Genomic DNA, 18517 nt, shown 5'->3' with positions numbered 1-18517 from the left:
CAGTTAGGAGTCAACCACATTGCTGTGGATTTTGAGTCATGTTTGGTCAGACCAGTTTCTTTCCCTAAAGGACATTCCTGACTATCAATAATAGATTCATGGTCATTATTAGATGGTCATTCAACTCCTAATTCCAGCTTTTGAAAAAAAAATTGAATTCAAATTCCACCGGATGTAGGTTTGCTCGCTGAGCTGGAAGATTCATTTTCAGATGTTTCGTCACCTTACTAAGTAACATCTTCAGTGAGCCTCCGGACGAAGCGCTGCTGCTGATTCCTGCTTTCTATTTATATGTTTGGGGTTCTTTTTGTCAGTGATGTCATTTCCTGTGGTGATGTCATTTCCTATGGTATGTCATTTCCTGTTCTTTTTCTCAGGGGGTGGTAAATGGGGTCCAAGTCAACAGTTTGTCGATCGAGGTCCAGTTGGAATGCCATGCTTCAATGAATTCTTGTGCGTGTCTCTGTTTGGCTTGTCCTAGGATGGATGTGTTGGCTCAGTCGGAGTGGTGTCCTTCTTTATCTGTATATAAGGATACTCGTGAGAGAGGGTCATGTCATTTTTTGGCTAGTTGATGTACATGTATCCTGTGGCTAGTTTTCTGTCTGTTTGTCTAATGTAGTGTTTGTTACAGTTGAAAATGAACCTTCCAGCTCAGCAAGCAAACCTACATCCAGAACCTCACCCTGAGCTACAGATCTTCTCAAAACTCGCTATCAAATTCCACCATTTGATATAGTGGGATTCAAACCCAGATCCCCCCAACATTAATGGGTCTCTGAATTAACACCGCAGTGATAATACCACTAAGTCATTGTCTCGCTTGTGCCACAGTGTTAATGCTACTGGGCTAATAATCTAGTATGACCCAGGCAAATAATCTGGAGAAATGGGTTTGACTCCCATCATGGTGGATGGTGAAACTTGAATTAATTATTTTTAAATCTGTAGTTTAACAGCTGGCCTAACGGCTAACATATAACTATTGTCTATTGTTTTTTTTAAATCAACTGTTTCACTACCCTCCTTTAGGTAAGGAAATTTGGTGTCATTACCTGGTCAGACCTACATGTGACTCCAGACTCACAGCAATGTGGTTGAGACTTAACTGCCCTCAGGGCAACTTGAGAAGGATGATCAATACTGACCTGCTTAGTCATGCCCACATCCCACGAATGAATGGAGAGCAATTTATGCAGCTTCCACAGCATTGTAAAAGTAACAAATGTAGGATGATGGAAGATGGAAATGGCAGAAGACGGAGTGCTGAAGGAGCTGCGATACTCATTTGCACGAGCCCAGGAATCAAGTAGGGTTCTTTCTTTCTGTTTTCCAGGAACATGAACAATATTTAAAATCTTGTTCTCAATGGACCAATGCACCAGCCTGCCCAGTGAACATTACACTTGGTGGTGAATACCTTTTTAAAAATTACCTCCGTACAATGGCCATCTGCCAGAAATGTTTAATGATTCATAATCTACCCAATTTTTTTTTGCAGATTTTCCTTTTTAGTCTCCTTGGCAGCAGGATTGGAGCGTGAATGATAAAAGAGACAAGAATATTCTTGCAGCTCACTGTGCCTCGGAAGAAGAGCAGTCCAGTTGGTGGTCAGGTATACGGTCCTTCTGTGGAGGGGGATGCTACATGCAGGGGCACACAGAGATAGTCCCTGTCCTCTCGACAGTCATTTCCCACCATTAATGGTGCAGTACTATTAGCAAATTAAAAACACAAGAGTTGATCTGCCTGGCTGTCATTTTGCTAAAGAGAATAATTCAACTTGAGATAATAGAGGGCAAAGAGGCTGTTCAGCCCCTCAAGCTTGCTCAGTCATTCTCGTTCCTGTCTGTTCACTTACCTCAATGTCATATTCGCTCGTCATCCACGTATCATTCAATGTCATTAGTAACTTGAATTCTCTCCATGTGCGCTTTCAATGTACTCACTGGCCGCACTCCCACAGCCCTCTGAGGTAGAGAATTTCAGGCAATCCCCACACTCTGAGTGAAAAAATCTCTCCTCATCTCAATTCAAAATGGCTTATCTTTTCGATATTTTCTAATCAATCCATTTACAGATGTTATTTCCCACATAGACTTCCTCACTCAAAGGTAAGGACACTACCACTGCACATAGGAACCCTTGGCTTCCCTCTTAGTCTGAGAATGTGTCCCATGGTCTTCAAGCCAACAGTTAGGGAAGACATCTTTTCTGCATGTACTCTGGCTATCTTTGAGAATGTTGTAATTTTCTGTCATTATGGTTACAGTTCAAAACCCCAGATTGTCTCTAGACAAAATTAACTGTAATTCCAACATATGCTTTCTTCAAAAGAAGATGGATACATCTTAAATGGCTGCGGATATGAATCCAGTGGCTGTCTGCAGAGGTGCTCGGGAATGTTATACCCGTGGGTGTTAAAGTCTTTCATGGGAGAAAATGTGCAACAAACTGAACTATAATTTTTTAGGAGTTATAGCGGACAATAGACAATAGACAATAGACAATAGGTGCAGGAGTAGGCCATTCAGCCCTTCGAGCCTACACCGCCATTCAATATAATCATGGCTGATCATTCCTAATCAGTATCCTGTTCCTGCCTTATCTCCATAACCCTTGATTCCACTATCTTTGAGAGCTCTATCCAACTCTTTCTTAAATAGTTGGATAGAGGCCCAATCCAGAGGCTGGGCCTCCACTGCCCTCTGGGACAGAGCATTCCACACAGCCACCACTCTCTGGGTGAAGAAGTTTCTCCTGAGCTCTGTCCTAAATGGTCTACCCCGTATTTTTAAGCTGTGTCCTCTGGTTCGGCACTCACCCATCAGTGGAAATATGTTTCCTACTGCCAGAGTGTCCAATCCTTTCATAATCTTATACGTCTCAATTAAATCCCCTCTCAATCTTCGAAACTCAAGGTATACAAGCCCAGTCGCTTCAGTCTTTCAGTGTAAGGTAATCCTGCCATTCTAGGAATTGACCTCGTGAACCTACGCTGCACTCCCTCAATAGCCAGAATGTCTTTTCTCAAATTTGGAGACCAGAACTGCACACAGTACTCCAGGTGTGGTCTCACCAGGGCCCTGTACAGCTGCAGAAGCACCTCTTTGCTTCTATACTCAATTCCTCTTGTTATGAAGGCCAGCATGCTATTAGCCTTCTTCACTACCTGCTGTACCTGCATGCTTGCCTTCATTGACTGGTGTACAAGAACACCCAGATCTCTCTGTACTGCCCCTTGACATAAATTGATTCCATTGAGGTAGTAGTCTGCCTTCCTGTTCTTGCTACCAAAGTGGATAACCATACATTTATCCACATTAAACTGCATCTGCCATGCATCTGCCCACTCACCTAACTTGTCCAGGTCACCCTGTAATCTCCTAACATCCTCATCACATTTCACCCTGCCACCCAGCTTTGTATCATCAGCAAATTTGCTAATGTTATTGCGGACAGTGAATATGATGGAAAGCATGACAATACACAAGAACACTGCATTAAAATGCAGTTCAAACCTGGAAGAAGGTGTACTAAGTGAGCTAAGGTACTATTGCTGTGACATTAAGTATATTCAAGGCTAAGATAGACTTTTCTTTAAAATCAGTGAATTAAGGGCTATGGAGAAAAGGTGGGAAAGTGGAGTTGAGGATGATCACATCAGCCACAATGTCATTTAAAGGCAGAGCAGACTCAATGGGCTGAATGGACTATCTCAGCTTCTATGTCTTATGGCCTTATATCCTTCCTTAGGCAAGGAAACCAGAACAATCCACAATACTCTTGGTGAGATCTAACCAGTGTTCTAACCTGAATATAAATTATGGTAACATAACATATGTCTTCATCAGTTATAAACAATTCACTACCGTTAAGGAAGGAAACTGTCATTCCTAACTGGTCTGGCCTACATATGACTCCAGGCCCACAGCAATGTGGTTGACTCTTTATTGCCCCTTGGGCAATAAATGCTGGCCTGGCCAGCAACACCCTCATCCTGAGAATGAATAAAAACAAATCAGGATAAAAACAGGAAGTGGTGGAGGAACACTGCAGGGTCTGACAACATCTGTGCAGAGAACTGAAGCTTTATATTCAATGAATAAATCTGGTAAAGAGACAGAGTTTTACTCAGACAATTAAAAGCAAAATATTGCAGATGCTGGAAATAAAAAAAGACAATAGATATGGTCATTAAACTGAAGGATTGACCAGCTCCTGTGAAGGAGTGGAGGAAGTGGGATATTGGTAAAATCATAGATTGGTTCCCCACCACACACACTGCCCCATCCTTGGGTAATGCTTACTGATGGTGGTTTTGGAAATAGGCAATCACTTAAATATGCAGAGACCCTATTTTACCCGGCTGGTGGGATTTTGACAATGCTAGAGTCATAGCCCACCAGCAAGACACAGCACCAGCAGAATGGATGCCTGTTGGGGTAGGATGTGGAGAAGGGGGAAGGATTTGAGAGGCACAGAGGGGCCAGGAGCATTGTAAGATGTGAGATGAAGATAGAAGATACAGGATAACATATTGTTGTGTCCAGGATATCAGTGAAATCCACGGAGGTGTCTGTAACCACCAATTAAAATTATAAGACCATAACACATCAGAGTAAAATTAGGCCATTTGGCCCATCAAGTCTGTTCACCACTCAATCATGGCTGATATTTTCCTCAGGCCATCTCTCCACCACTCTCCATTACCTCTCCACCCTGGAGGCTTCCTGCCTTATTCCTGATGAAGGGCTTTTGCCCAAAATGTCGACTTTCCTGCTCCTCAGATGCTGCCTGACCTGCTGTGCATTTCCAGCAACACTGATCTAAACACTGATATTTTCCTCAACTCATTCTCCTGCCTTCTTCCTGTATCCCTTGATACCCTCACTAATCAAGAACCTATCTCTCTCTCTGTCCCTTAATGACTTGGTCACCACATCCCTCTGTGGTAATGAGTTCCACAGAGTCATTACTGTCTGGCTGATAGATTTTTGAACAGTAAGGGAATTAAGGGTTATGGTGAGAGGGCGGGTAAGTGGAGCTGAGTCCATGAAAAGATCAGCCATGATCTTATTGAGTGGCAGAGCAGGCTCAAGGGGCCAGACGGCTTACTCCTGCTCCTAGTTGTTATGTTCTTATGCCTGTTGCAGGCACCATCCTGATTTAATGATTGCCAAACAATCAACAGATCTTCCTGTTATGGGAAGGATATTATTAAATTAGAGAGGGTTCAGAAGAGACTCACTAGGGTGTCGCTGGGATTGGAGGGTTTGAGTTATAAAGAAATGCTGGATAGGCTGGGACTTTTTTCACTGGAGCACAGGCATTTGAGGGTTATAAAGCTTATAGAGATTTACAAAATCATGGGGGATATAAATAAGGTGAATGGCAGGTGTCTTTTCCCTTGGGTGAGGGAGTTCAAAACAAGGGCGCATATTTTTAAGATGAGAGGAGAAAGATTTTAAAAAGGACACGAGGGATTTCTTTTACACAGACAGTGGTTCATGTGGGGAATGAACTTCCAGAGGAAGTGGTGATTTCGGGTACAGTTACAACATTTAAAAGATGTCTAGCTAAGTATATGAATAAGAAATGTTTGGAGGGATATGGACCAAACACAGGCAGGTTGAGCTAGTTTAGTTTGGGATTATAGTCAGCATGGACTAGTTGGGCTGACTTATCTGTTCTGTCCTGTGTGACTCTATGAATCAATAAATGGCAGACAGAGCTTGAGAGTCTGAATGGCTTGCTACCATTCCTCGACTCCTACGTTAATGACTTGTGTCACAGGGTTTTAACAGAATAGGACTGAGGTTCAGCGCTAGTTGTAGTCTGGAATTTTTTGGGATGTCAGGGGGAGCTGTTGAAATCGATCATCCTTGTTGCTACCCACTCAGACATGTAGGTGTTCCAGTGACCAATGTACATCACAGAATTTACAACAAACCAACTGAATTCTGGACAAACAAGGGTTAATGGTGTGGATCTTAGATATTGCAAGACAGCAGCTTTGGGAACAAAGCACCTTTCAGTGTTCAGCAGCTGGTTCCAGTCAGAGGTAGGTACAAGCAGATTTCTCAGGTTAAATGGTTGGCTGAGCTTATCTGGGACAGTCTGACGTTACTATTCAGACCTCAAGGAAGTGAAAGGGATTTGTATCTCGTCCCAAGCACTATCTAATCCTTGTTTAAATAATCTACTATTTGATGGCAGGCAAGGTGAACAGATTCACAACTAATGGGCAAGCCTGGATTTTCTCAAGTGATAAAGAATGTGTTCATTTTAAGAGCTTGGCATGTTTCTACCCTTGCCTCTAAAAAGCAGAATATTTGCCATTTTCTTTTGAGAAAAGGGAGATTGTTTCTAAACCAAATAAGCAATCCTGGAGTGGTCACAGTATGGATCAGACACAATTTGAACTCTGTGCATTTGAGTGGGTTTTGGGTTAATATGTTAATTGGATAGGTACATGGATGGGTACTTAAGCCAGGACAAATGTTTGGCACAACATCGTGGGGCGAAGGGCCTGTTCACTGCTGTATTGTTCTACGTTCTATGTTCTATGTTAACTGTGATATAGAAGAGAATCCTCATTCATTATGGCATTTTTAGAAATTCTTTTACACAGTGTGGGGGCGTCATTGGCCAAGACAGCAATTTTTGTCCATTCCTAATTACCCAGAGGGCAGTTAAAGGTCAACCACATTGCTGTGGGTCTGGAGTCACATGTAGACAAAGAGTCAAGATTAGAGTGGTGCTGAAAAATCACTGCAGGTCAGGTAGCACCCTGCCTGAAACATCGATTTGTCTGCTCCTCAGATGCTGTCTGACCTGCTGTGCTTTTCCAGCACCACACTAATCTTGACTCTGATCTATAGCATCTGCAGTCCTCACTTTTGCCTCATCACATGTATACCAGGAAAGGACTGAAGATTTCAATCACTAAAGGGAAACTAGATGTTTTGTTCTAACAACAATGATCAGAGGGTCACTGTTAAAATAGCTTTCTCCTCCAGGTTTTTATTAAATTTATATTTCACAATCTTTTGGAGTGGGATTTGAACTCCTATCACTGGAGCTCTGTGTTAGTGGTCTAGTGACGTTACTGTTACACCATATCACACTGTCTAATGCTGCTTGGAGCTACTGAGAGATTCTTTAACTCCTGAGAATCACAGCCAACCTCCTATTCTATTTCTCTCACATCTTCCACTTAGAGAAGGAAGACTAGATTAAACCACTTGTGTTACTGGTCGTAGAGTAAGGAGGTGAATTGTAAACCAGTCAGTGACCTGACTGAGGATAAAAACATGGCATAGCGTAAACAGAACAGTCTGAACTGGAGGCGAGGGTAAAGACTAGTGTCTGTACCTGGAGATACATGAATGTGGGTTTAAGTGTCTGAGAGGGTTAATGCTGTAGAGTGCATTACGCCATGTCCTCTATGGCCATACCATAGATTCGGGCAGGGGAACTTTCTTGGATCCTGTTGGATTAAGAACTAAAATCGCAGGCTCCTTGTAGTTTCCGTACCATCTATCATGGCAATGTAACAGTTACTGTTACAATGAGAGATCTGAACCCCGTTATATTTACAGGCATTTTTTACATTTAATTCCAAAGTATATGTACTTTTAAAGTGGTGTTACAGAAAAAGAAAATCTGCATGTGTAAATTCAGTAACTCTCTGGCAAAGTCCTTTGTGAAGACTATGGAATGCTGTATCCGTAAGGAGTCAAGGAAGCTTTAGATAGAAAGAAGCAAAGATGAGAGGGGTTGACTTTTCCCTCCTTTCAGCAGAAAGCCCCTCCTGCAGGCAGCCTAGTTCTAGCCTCAGAAATAATTAAAAACTGGCTGCAACATGACCCTCGGTGTTTTTGACCAGAAGCCCTCATGTGTGTACTGGAACACTATAAGGGTCATAGTATTGAGAGCAATCATGACAAATATAGCTGCACTTCAGGTTGAAAAAAAGGAATGTCATTCTCTCTCTGAGCACTGACAGAGAGTTCAAAGGAATTTCAATCAATCTGCAAAACCAAAAATCTTGAGATCGACTGCAGCACGGCTATCCAATAATAACTGCAACATCAACACAGATCTGAAGAAGGACCGAAACTTTCTCTCCACAGTTGCTGCTAGACTTGTTGAGTTTCTCCAACAATCTTTGCTTTTGTTTCAGATTTCCAGCATGGGCAGTTCTTTGTTCTTTTTTGTTTATGATGTCCATGCAGCTTGGGTTATTTACACACTGCTGTCAGTAGACAAGCAGGCCAAATCCTGGCCAAAGACGGAGAGCTGGCAAGTGAGTAAGGTCATGTTTTGCAGGACTTGATAACTGAGATTGATGACATATAATGGTGAGCACACTGTTGAGCCAATTCATAATTTGTATCTGCCCCTCAAAATGTAAGATATGGTTTATAGTCTATTTATTTTTACTGTTTATTATTATGTCTTAGATTATCTTAGATCTCAAGAATTACCCAAAAATAATATTTCAGGTTTGCTTTGGTGACACTTAGGAAATAATTGGGATTTTGGATTTATACGTTGATATAAAAAGAAAGTTGCTGGTCTCACCTGAGATCGTAACCAAGATTATGCCCAATTGATACATTTGTTTTGTTTTTATCTTGATAGAATTTGGACCAAAGGTTTTTCTGTCTATGATTAATTGTGAAGAGTACTAGAGTTTCCAGGAGAAAAGACGGGGTGAAGGCATGATCCACCTGTCCATTTAATCCTGATGTATAGATACCTACAGTGAGTAAGTGGGCAGAGTTGACACCTTCATATATTAGAGACATTATTGTGCCATTATTCTCATTTGAGTCAATACCTTCAATTAATTTCAAGAAATCTGGATCAATTCTTCAAACATAACATGCACCAGTTTGTTTACCATCAATATCATCTGCCAGATTTTTGCTTGAACTTAAGTCTTGAATATTATTTACTGTAGCATCTCTTCCTATTGGAACACAGTTCCTTGCACCTGTCACACATGAGCATTTGGGTTTTGATTAACTTGCTACAACCTGCAGTGATGATTCCTTTCTACTCTCGACTCCTGCTCTTTGTTTAAATCCTAATCCTATTTCTCATAATAATGTTGATGCAGAGGGTGTGGTGTGGTATGCTACTGTTGAGTGAGTAGTAAGCCAAAGACCCAGGCGAAAGCCCACAGACATGGAATTCAATCCCTTCATGGCAGATGGTGCAATTTGAAATCAGTACATTAAAAAAAAATTAACTAAAAGCTAATTTATGGACACCATGTGACCACTGTTGACTGTCATAAAACTCGTAACAATATAATTCACTCTTATGTGCCTCTGAAAAGGCCAAGTAAGCCAGTCAGGTGTATCTAACTGCCATGGAGTCTGTTATAAGGAATGATACCTGAATTGACTAATGCTTCAGAAATGTCAATGGCAAACTCAGCCCTGTCAACATTGTAAAATGTTTCTTATTGATATCCAGGGCAACAGCTCGATGTAGTCCAGTATTATACTTTAGTGACAATGTTCTGGACAACAACATCTCTATCCCTTAATATCTCCTGCCCCACTGTCAGGAGAGACCCAGCAGAGGTGGCCTCACTGTGGTATACAAAATTACCCAGGTTGTCCTCAACACTGACTTCAGAATCAATGAAGTCTCATGGCATCAGGTCAAACATGGGCAAGGAAACCTCCTGCTGATTACCACGTACCCTACTCCATCAGCTGTTGGATCAGTCCTTCCCCATGTTGAACATAACATGGCACCTGCTTGAAGGGTGGAAAGGACACAGCTGTACTCTGGGTGTCGGACTTTAGATGCCCAACACCAATGGTGACTCAGCAGCACCACTATTGACGAAAATGGATGATTCCTAAAGGACATAGTGGCCAGACTGGGCCTGCAATAGGCGATAAGGAAACCTACAAGACAGAAAAAAAACATAGGCAACATTGTCCTCATTCGGCCGCAAATGTGCTCATCCATGACTACGATATAGGAATAATTGCTTTGTAGGTCCATGTGGAGGCAAGCCATCATATTGAGGTGACCCACTATTTGACTGCATTGTAGCTTTGCTTTATACATGAACTAAAACATTGTTCTCAGCAGGAAGTGAGAGTGACTGCTCTTGATATTGAGCAGCTATGATGGGAGCCTGAGCAAAACATGAGCCAATGGGAATCTGTTGGTTGGAGTCATACATGGCCTAAAAGAAGATGGTCATGGTTGTTGAAGGTCAGTCATCTCAGCTCCAGGATGTCTCTGTGGGAGTTCCTCAGGGTAGTGTCATAGGCTGAAACATCTTCAGCTCCTTCACCAATGACCTTCCCTCCACTATAAGGTCAGAAGTGGGGATATTCACTGATGATTATACAATATTCAGCACTATTTATGACTCCTGAGCTACTGAAACAGTTTTTGTTCAAATGAAGCAAGATCTGGACAAGTCTCTGGCTTGGCCTGATATGTGTCAAGCAGCCTTCCCTCAAAATGTTTGCTTCCCTTCTGTAGGGTTCCATGCAAGGCAGAAAATTCTGGAACTGGAAGTCAATGCTGCTATCCCAGTCAGCATGCTGATCACCATGCACAGAATATCAGACCAGCCATACACACACGCGCATGCACGCGCACACACATCCACACACACGCATATGCACAACACAGATACACATGCACACTAACACACACACACAAACAATAACATACATACATACTGTTTCACACACACTCACACACACTAACACACATGGTCACACACTAACACGCTCTTGTGCGCACACACACACACACACACACACCAGCTTAGAGAGAGTGTTGGTGGTAGTGCTATTTATGTGCCACACAAGTGTGAGGCTATGACCATAACAATATTCTTGAATTCCTAAATTAGGATTTCAGGTGCTGATTAGGATAAGATAATTCTGCTAACTTGAGAAGATTTGGGAGGAGGGGGTGGAGGGATGCTGGGGGGACATTATATTGCAGGAGCCAGTCTACAGCTGCTGAAACTGACCCTAGTTTCTTCAATGATCTAAAGTTTTTCTTAGTTGAAGTTTTAAGCTGACAATAAGTCTGTCAATAAGTGTAGGTGTAACTTCTAGGGGGCAAGCATTCCTTAGACCAGAGGGCATAGTCCATACAGTAGACTCGCCAAATTTACAGGCATTTAAATGGTCAGTGGATAGACATATTGGAGATGGGGTGGGGGTATACGGGGACTTGGGGGCATCATTTTAGGGTATATGGTGTGGGATTGAGGGCCTGCCACAGCATTACATGCATGTTGTGTCTCAGTAACCGGGGCAGTGCCAACCTGCTCCATTGCCACCTTTGCCTTGCCTCCAGAGACGATGGATCCAACTCTATCCTACATCTGCTTCCACCTCATCACAAATATAGTGGAGTAGGAGTCTTGTGAATGTCAAACAGATCTGCCAAGTCATAAACAAAGGAACATAAGCACTAGGAGCAGGAGGAGGCCATCTGGCCCTTCAAGCCTACTCCTCCATTCAGTAAGATCATGGCTGATCTTTTCATGGACCTAGCTCCACTTACCCACTCTCTCACCATTACCCTTAACCCCTTCTCCGTTCAAAAATCTACCTTTATCTTAAAGATGTTCAATGAGTAGCCTCAACTGCTTCACTGGACAGGGAGTTTCATAGATTCACAACCCTGTGGGGTTCCTCCTCAACTCAATCCAAATCTGCTCCCCCTTGTTCCCCGGGTTCCACATTTCCACCTCTTCCATATAAATCTGGCCCAACTTTACAGGCCAATAATCTGTCATTAAATATCACAGGAACTTGTGATAAATCCTGGCCAGCTAGCGCTACATTACTGATCTCCATTCCAACCTCTGAGATTCATTGTGTCAATCAATAGTACATATTTAAATAAGCACTCTCACTGATAGACTTTAGAAGATCAGTTGTTTATCAATATTGAATTAATAAAATAACATATACTTCTGCCTTCATTGTCTAATGTGTTTTAGTGATATCGGCAAGCAAAGTCTTAAAGCAGAGTTTATTAATTTAAAAGTGATAGCCCCCCTCCATGTCATCTGGAGAGTCAGTGGTAACCCTTCCATGGAATATTCTGGAAGCTGTGATCGATTTTTAATCAGTAAGGGAATCAATGGCTATGGGGAAAAGTTAGGAGAGTGGAGTTGAGAATGATCAGAGCAGTCATTGTTTTACTGAATGGCGGAGTAGATCAAATGGGCTGAATGGCCTACTTCTGCTATTGTGTGTTCTAGTCTAAAGAGATTAATTTCCAATCAGGATATTGGGAGGCAGTGCTAGGAGTTCCACGCTCAACCTGAGGACAATTTCTCACCTCACATTCCGACTAGATTGGCCGTCCAGTCTCCAACAATAGCTGCTGAATAAAAGCCTGGCATTTCCTCTGGGGTTGGCAGCACTACCAGGAGTGAAGGGCACTGTCAATATTGCAGAGAGTCTGAGGAGAGAGTTACAGTGGAGTGGGATGGGAGGGAAGGGGTTCAATCAGAGATGCCCCAGAAAAGTGTGGGAAGAGAGTTCAGCGGAAAGGGCAGGGGTGGGGTTTCCAAGAAAGAGGGCTGCTCACTGTCATCCACGACCCTATGGTCAGCTGACCTGATACAGCTTCACCTGGCACTCACTCAGCTGGCATGACCCTCCCGAGGCCACCCAGTTAAATTTCAGCCATGACAGGATTTATCTCCTCAGTATCCACTTGGGGGCTACTCTGGGTGGAAAAACTGAACCCAACTCTTCCTCTCATCAACTTAATCAAAGGAAATGAAGCAGGCAAATGTCTCTCCCAAAACTGCCTGCCCCATTATATACATCTCTCCCTGATTTCCTAGCCTGTTCCTGGGGACGCGGGGTGCGGGCATGAAGATACTATTTAATTCAGATTACAGAGCTGTATCTTACCTGAAATAGCTACAAGTCATTTCCGATGAGTTTCATGGAGGGTTTCATTGTCCAGCCCTATTAGAATTTTATACATTTCAATCGAATTCCCTTTCATCGGATTTGATTTGATTTGATTTGATTTATTGTAGTCACATGTACCTAAATACAGTGAAAAGTTTTGTTTTGTGAGCAGTACAGGCAGATCATAGCAAACAAGGATATATAGATCGTAGGGTGCTGACACAGAGAGAAGCATACAAGGTTATAATTGCACAGGAGGTGCACAAAGCAAGAACAACACTAACAAGATCAATATTATTTGAAATTAGAGACATCTTTCTAAACTCTAATGTATCCAGGCCCAGTTGAACCAATCTTTCCTCATAGAACAGTCTGACCATCCTCGACGTCAGCTTGGTAAACCTTTGCTGTACTCTCTCCACATTGAATATATTCACTCTTACATAGAAAATCCATTTCCACTTTCACTATTCTCCTTAGTCGCAAATTCCAGGTCATTACCATTCACCACCTCCAACCTCAATAGCCCCCACTCCACCTATGTCATTTGGCCAAAGCCTTAAAGTCGTGTCCTTCGGTCCTTCTACCATCAGCTAATGGGCTTTTGCAAACAATTTTTCTTTGTCTGCCTTATCTTGTAGGAGAAAGTGAGGTCTGCAGATGCTGGAGATCAAAGTTGAAACTTTATTGCTGGAACAGCACAGCAGGTCAGGCAGCATCCAGGGAACAGGAGATTCGACGTTTCGGGCACAGGCCCTTCTTCAGGAATGAGCAGAGAGTGTTCAGCAGGAGAAGATAAAAGGTAGGGAGGAGGGACTTGGAGGAGGGGTGTTGGAAATGTGATAGGTGGAAAGAGGTCAAGGTGAGGGTGATAGGTCGGAGTAGGATGGAGGCGGAGAGGTCAAGAAGAAGACTGCAGGTCAGGAAGGCGGTGCCGGGCTGGAGGGATCCGGCTGAGACAAGGTGGGGGGAGGGGGGATGAAGAAACTGGTGAAGTCCAAGTTCATCCCCTGCGATTGGAGGGTTCCCAGTCGGAAGATAAGACGCTCCTCCTCCGACCGTCGCGTTGTTGTGGTTTGGCGGTGGATGAGTCCAATGACCTGCATATCCTCGGTGGAGTGGGAGGGGGAGTTGAAATGCTGTGCTACAGGGTGGTTGGGTTGGTTCGTCCGGGTGGCCCAGAGGTGCTCTCTGAATCGCTCCGCAAGTAGGCGGCCTGTTTCCCCAATATAGAGGAGGCCACACCGGCTGCAGCGGATGCAGTAGATGATGTGGGTGGAGGTGCAGGTGAATCTGTGGCGGATATGGAAGTTTCCTTTGGGGCCTTGGAGAGAAGTGAGGGGGGAGGTGTGGGCGCAAGTGTTGCACCTCCTGCGGTTGCAAGGGAAGGTGCCGGGAGTGGAGGTTGGGTCGGTGGGGGGTGTGGATCTGACAAGGGAGTCGCGGAGGGAGTGGTCTTGTACTTGTCTCCTCTGCCTTATCTGTCATAATCTTGTACACCTCTACTTAATCTTCCCTTCACCTCTCTTGTTTCAAGAGAAGAGGTTAATTTATTCACTCAGGACTTTGTAAATATTGATATAATTTGCTCTCGTTGATACAAGGTTGTTGAAATGAACACTGTGGAGGCAACTAATAATTATTCTGAATGCAACAGACAAACTTTCAGGCTTTTCTGATGAGATGTTTAAGACAAGGTGTTAAAGATTCATCTGGTGCCATTTCATTAATATTCCTTACAAGCTTTAATGATCGTAGCACCACAAACTCTCACCAGTGATTCTTTCTAGTTTCATATAAGCTCTACTTCAAAGGTTTTCTGAGTAACCTAATCTTCACCCCTCGTGTCCTGGGTCAGGAGGTTTGTCTGTGGATGAAGGCAGTTGAGCAGAAAATCATGTCTTGTGAGTGATTTAAGATGTTTGTTTTTAATCTGAATTTGTCCCTACTGCCAACTAAATCCATGGCTACTATCCTGTTGATAAAACTCATGCTGTCTGATTCAGGAGATGTTATATTTTTAATTGGTGCTAATCCAATCCTAGTGTGGGAAAAAAATTGAGAAGGCAAGATTAATTAGCAGATGTGATCATGAGCCATGAAAAGCATGTACCAAAGTTACCAATCACTTGAAAAGTCAGTTTGAATATAAACTGTGCAATGACTGTAACAGTTCATTGGTCTGGATTCATCCCTAATCATTTAAGGCATTCTTTTTAAATTCCTCTTTCCATTCCTCTAAATCAGTAAAGGCTGTAACCCATTATTTTTAAATGGGTCAATGTCTATCGTAAAGAGAGAACTTCAGGCCAACTGTTAACCATTTGCCTGATAATGGGTGGCATGCTGGCTCAGTGGTTAGCATTGTTGCCTTAGAGCACTAGGGACTGAGGTTCAGTTCCCACCTTGGTTAAATGTCTGTGTGGAGTTTGCATGTTCTCCCTGTGTCCATGTGGGTTTCCTCCCATAATCCAAAGTTGTGCAATGTGCAAGCTAAGTGAATTGGCCATGCTAATTTGCCCATAATTTCAGGGATGTGTAAGCTAGGTGCATTAGTCAGGGGTAAATATAGGGTAGGGGAATGGGTCTGGGTGGGTTATTCTTTGGAGGGTCGATGTGGACTTGTTGGGCTGAAGGGCCTGTTTCCACACTGTAGTGACGCTAATTCTAAAATAATATTCTGGAGTTCACATTCATGTCCATCCACGTTGTAAAAGGAATATTAAAATGCTTTTTGAAAAGATGCAGGAAATCACCTATTCTGTATTTAAGGTACTGATTAACTTTACTCGCCATTTTGTGCTGTATATTCCAGAATCATCTATGTCTTTTTTACTCTTTCATGACATAAAGGAAGGATGTTGTGAAACTTGAAAGGGTTCAGAAAAGACTTACAAGGTTGTTGCCAGGGTGGGAGGTTTGAGCTAAAGGGACTGCTTTCCCTGGAGCGTCAGAGGCTGAGGGTGACCTTAAAGAAGTTTATAAAATCTTTAGGGACACGAATTGGGCAAAAAGACAAGATCTTTTCCCTGGGTTGGGGGAGTCCAGAACTAGAGGGCATAGGTTTAGGAAAAGGGAAACACTTAAAAGAGACCTAAGGGGCAATTTTTCAAGCAGAGGGTGGTGCGTGACTGGAATGAGCTGCTCGAGGAAGTGGTGGAGGCTGGTACAATTACAGCATTTAAAAGGCATCTGAATGGGTATATGAATAAGAAGGGTTCAGAGTGATATGGGCCAAGTGCTAGCAAATGGAACTAGATTAGGTTAGGATATCTGGCCGGCATGGATGAGTTGGACCAAAGAGTCTGTTTCTGTGCTGTACATCTCTATGACTCTATGTGACATCACTGGCAAGGCCAATAGTTATTGCCCATCTCTCAGTGCCCTCGAACTGAGTGGCTTGCTTGGCCATTTCAGAGAGCAGTGAAACGTCAACTACATCCCAGAAGCAAAAACCAGTCAAACTTGAGAATGACACAAACTGGTTCAACTCATCTTGTTGACCTCAAAATGGAGAGGATATTCACACATTTACAAGTTTTTTTTCTCTGTTTGAGATTTGTGTATGCCTCTGAGGGAAATACCAGCAATACTGCCGCCAGTGGCAAAACTGAATATTGAGGCACTTGGGACATACATATAGACCACAAGTCCAGAAATACTGGTAATCGTGCCAATATTATAGTTTATGGGGTCAGATGTAATGGTTATGGAGCCATAATAATGGCCGCATTGCTAGTGTTGTTGGTTATGGAGCCAGTAAAACAGATTATGCTGGATATTAAGCCAGTAAAATTAGTTATGGGACCAGTAATATTGGACCAAGGTGAGATCAGCCATGGTCACATTAAATGGCTGAATAGGCTTGAAATGCTGAATTGCCCATTTCTACTCCCAGCTCTTATGTCTTTATAATGGGACAAATAAAACTGGTAATGGGTTCAATAATACTGGTTCTGGAGCCAACAATACTGGTAGTGGGGCCAGTAATACTGGCTATGGAGTCAGTAATACTGGCGATGGAGCCAGTAAAACTGCTTATAATGCCTGTTATACTGGTGATGGTGCAGTAATATTGATTATGGAGTCAGTAATACTACAGATGGGTAGTAATATTGGTTATAGTGCCAGTAATACTGGTAATGGGGCCAATGACACTAGTTATGGAGCTAGTAATACTGGTGATAGGGTAGTAATGTTGATTATGGAGCTAGTAATACAGGTAATGGGGGGGCAATAATACTGGCAATGGAGTCAGTAATCCTGCTGATGCGGCCAGTAATAGTGGTTATGGAGCCAGTAATACTGAGCCTGGGGCAGTAATACTGGTAATGACGCCAACAAAACTGGTCATGCCTGCTGTCAGGATGCCTTATCAATGACACCAGAGTAGATACAGTGGCTGTGAGTAGGGCAGCACCATGGCTCAGAGGTTAGCACTGCTACCTCACAGTGCCAGGGACCAATTCCAGCCTCAGGTGACTGTCTGTGTGGCATTTGCACATTCTCCCCGTGTCTGTATGGGTTTCCTCTCACAGTCCAAGGATGTTCAAGGTGAATTGGCCATGCTAAATTGCCCATAGTGTTCAGGGATACGTGGGTTAGGTGCATTAGTCAGGGGAAGTTTAGAGTAGGGGAATGCATCTGGGTGGGATATTCTTCAGAGGGTCAATGTGGACGTGTTGGGCCGAATGGCCTGTTTCCACACTGTAGGGATTGTGTATACGTAGGAGCTGCACGTCCGGACAGAATTCTTACTGTCTCTTTGGATCAAATGAAGGGCGCTAAAAATAAACGTGTCCGTGCAGGGTGCATTAAAAACAGACCCTGCTGGAGAAAGGCATCAGGCCTGACAGCAGAGTTCGATAGAAGAGCCAAACTGGACTAGAAACATTCATTCTGTTTCTGTCTCCACAGATGCTGCCAGACCTGTTGAATTTCTCCAGCATTCTTTGCTTTTATTTCAGATCTCCAGCAGCCGCTGTGTTTTGCTTTTATTTGCATGCAGGGTGGGATCAGGGAGGATATGGCAACAATTGGTTAGTAATTTTAAAACTACTTATTGTAAATCTCAATCATTAAAGTACACAACCATTGTATATATGGAAAGAACATTATAATGAATGGAACCACTTCAAAAAAAGTACATAAGTAATAAATAATAAGAAATGTAATACACATCTTCCCATCTCGGCACTGAGTAGTGGTACTATTGACCAGGGCAGGGTCATATGCAACCTTTCCACCTTGGTAGCAAAATGCTGCTCCCCTGTAAAATCCAGACCCTGGTGAGTTTTCATTGAACTCTATCTAAAGCAAATGATCTAACCCCTTCAGCAAGAGGACAAAGACTACTTCAATGATGTATATATTTTTTGATTCATTTGTGGTACATCAGTGTCACTGGCTGGGCCTTTTTCCTCCCTTTTTCTTCCAGAGTTTGGAAGATTTTAGAGTGATTCCACATTTCCTGTAACAACAATAAAATTAAACATCTCTAATTGCCCTTGAGAAGCTGGGGGTGAGCTGCTTTTTTGAACTGCTACAGTCCAGGTGCTGTAGGTAGACCACAC

The 18517-nt window shown here is 43.0% G+C and overlaps 1 long non-coding RNA gene across 1 annotated transcript; it reads left to right on the top strand.

The window, feature by feature from the left end:
- The first annotated feature begins 1286 nt into the window (after positions 1 to 1286).
- Positions 1287 to 8707, top strand: LOC148141116 (uncharacterized). The gene is made up of 3 exons (XR_015752786.1): positions 1287 to 1309; positions 1502 to 1615; positions 8650 to 8707. It is a non-coding gene; the product is annotated as an uncharacterized LOC148141116 (long non-coding RNA).
- Positions 8708 to 18517: the final 9810 nt, after the last annotated feature.

The sequence above is a fragment of the Chiloscyllium plagiosum genome, unplaced genomic scaffold, assembly GCF_037043375.1.
Source record: "Chiloscyllium plagiosum isolate Xiang-an unplaced genomic scaffold, Cpla_swu_hap1 HiC_scaffold_34, whole genome shotgun sequence".
In the NCBI taxonomy this organism is placed as follows: Eukaryota; Metazoa; Chordata; class Chondrichthyes; order Orectolobiformes; family Hemiscylliidae; genus Chiloscyllium; species Chiloscyllium plagiosum.
Note: the sequence above shows the minus strand (reverse complement) of the source record. Positions and strands in the feature narration are given on the sequence as shown.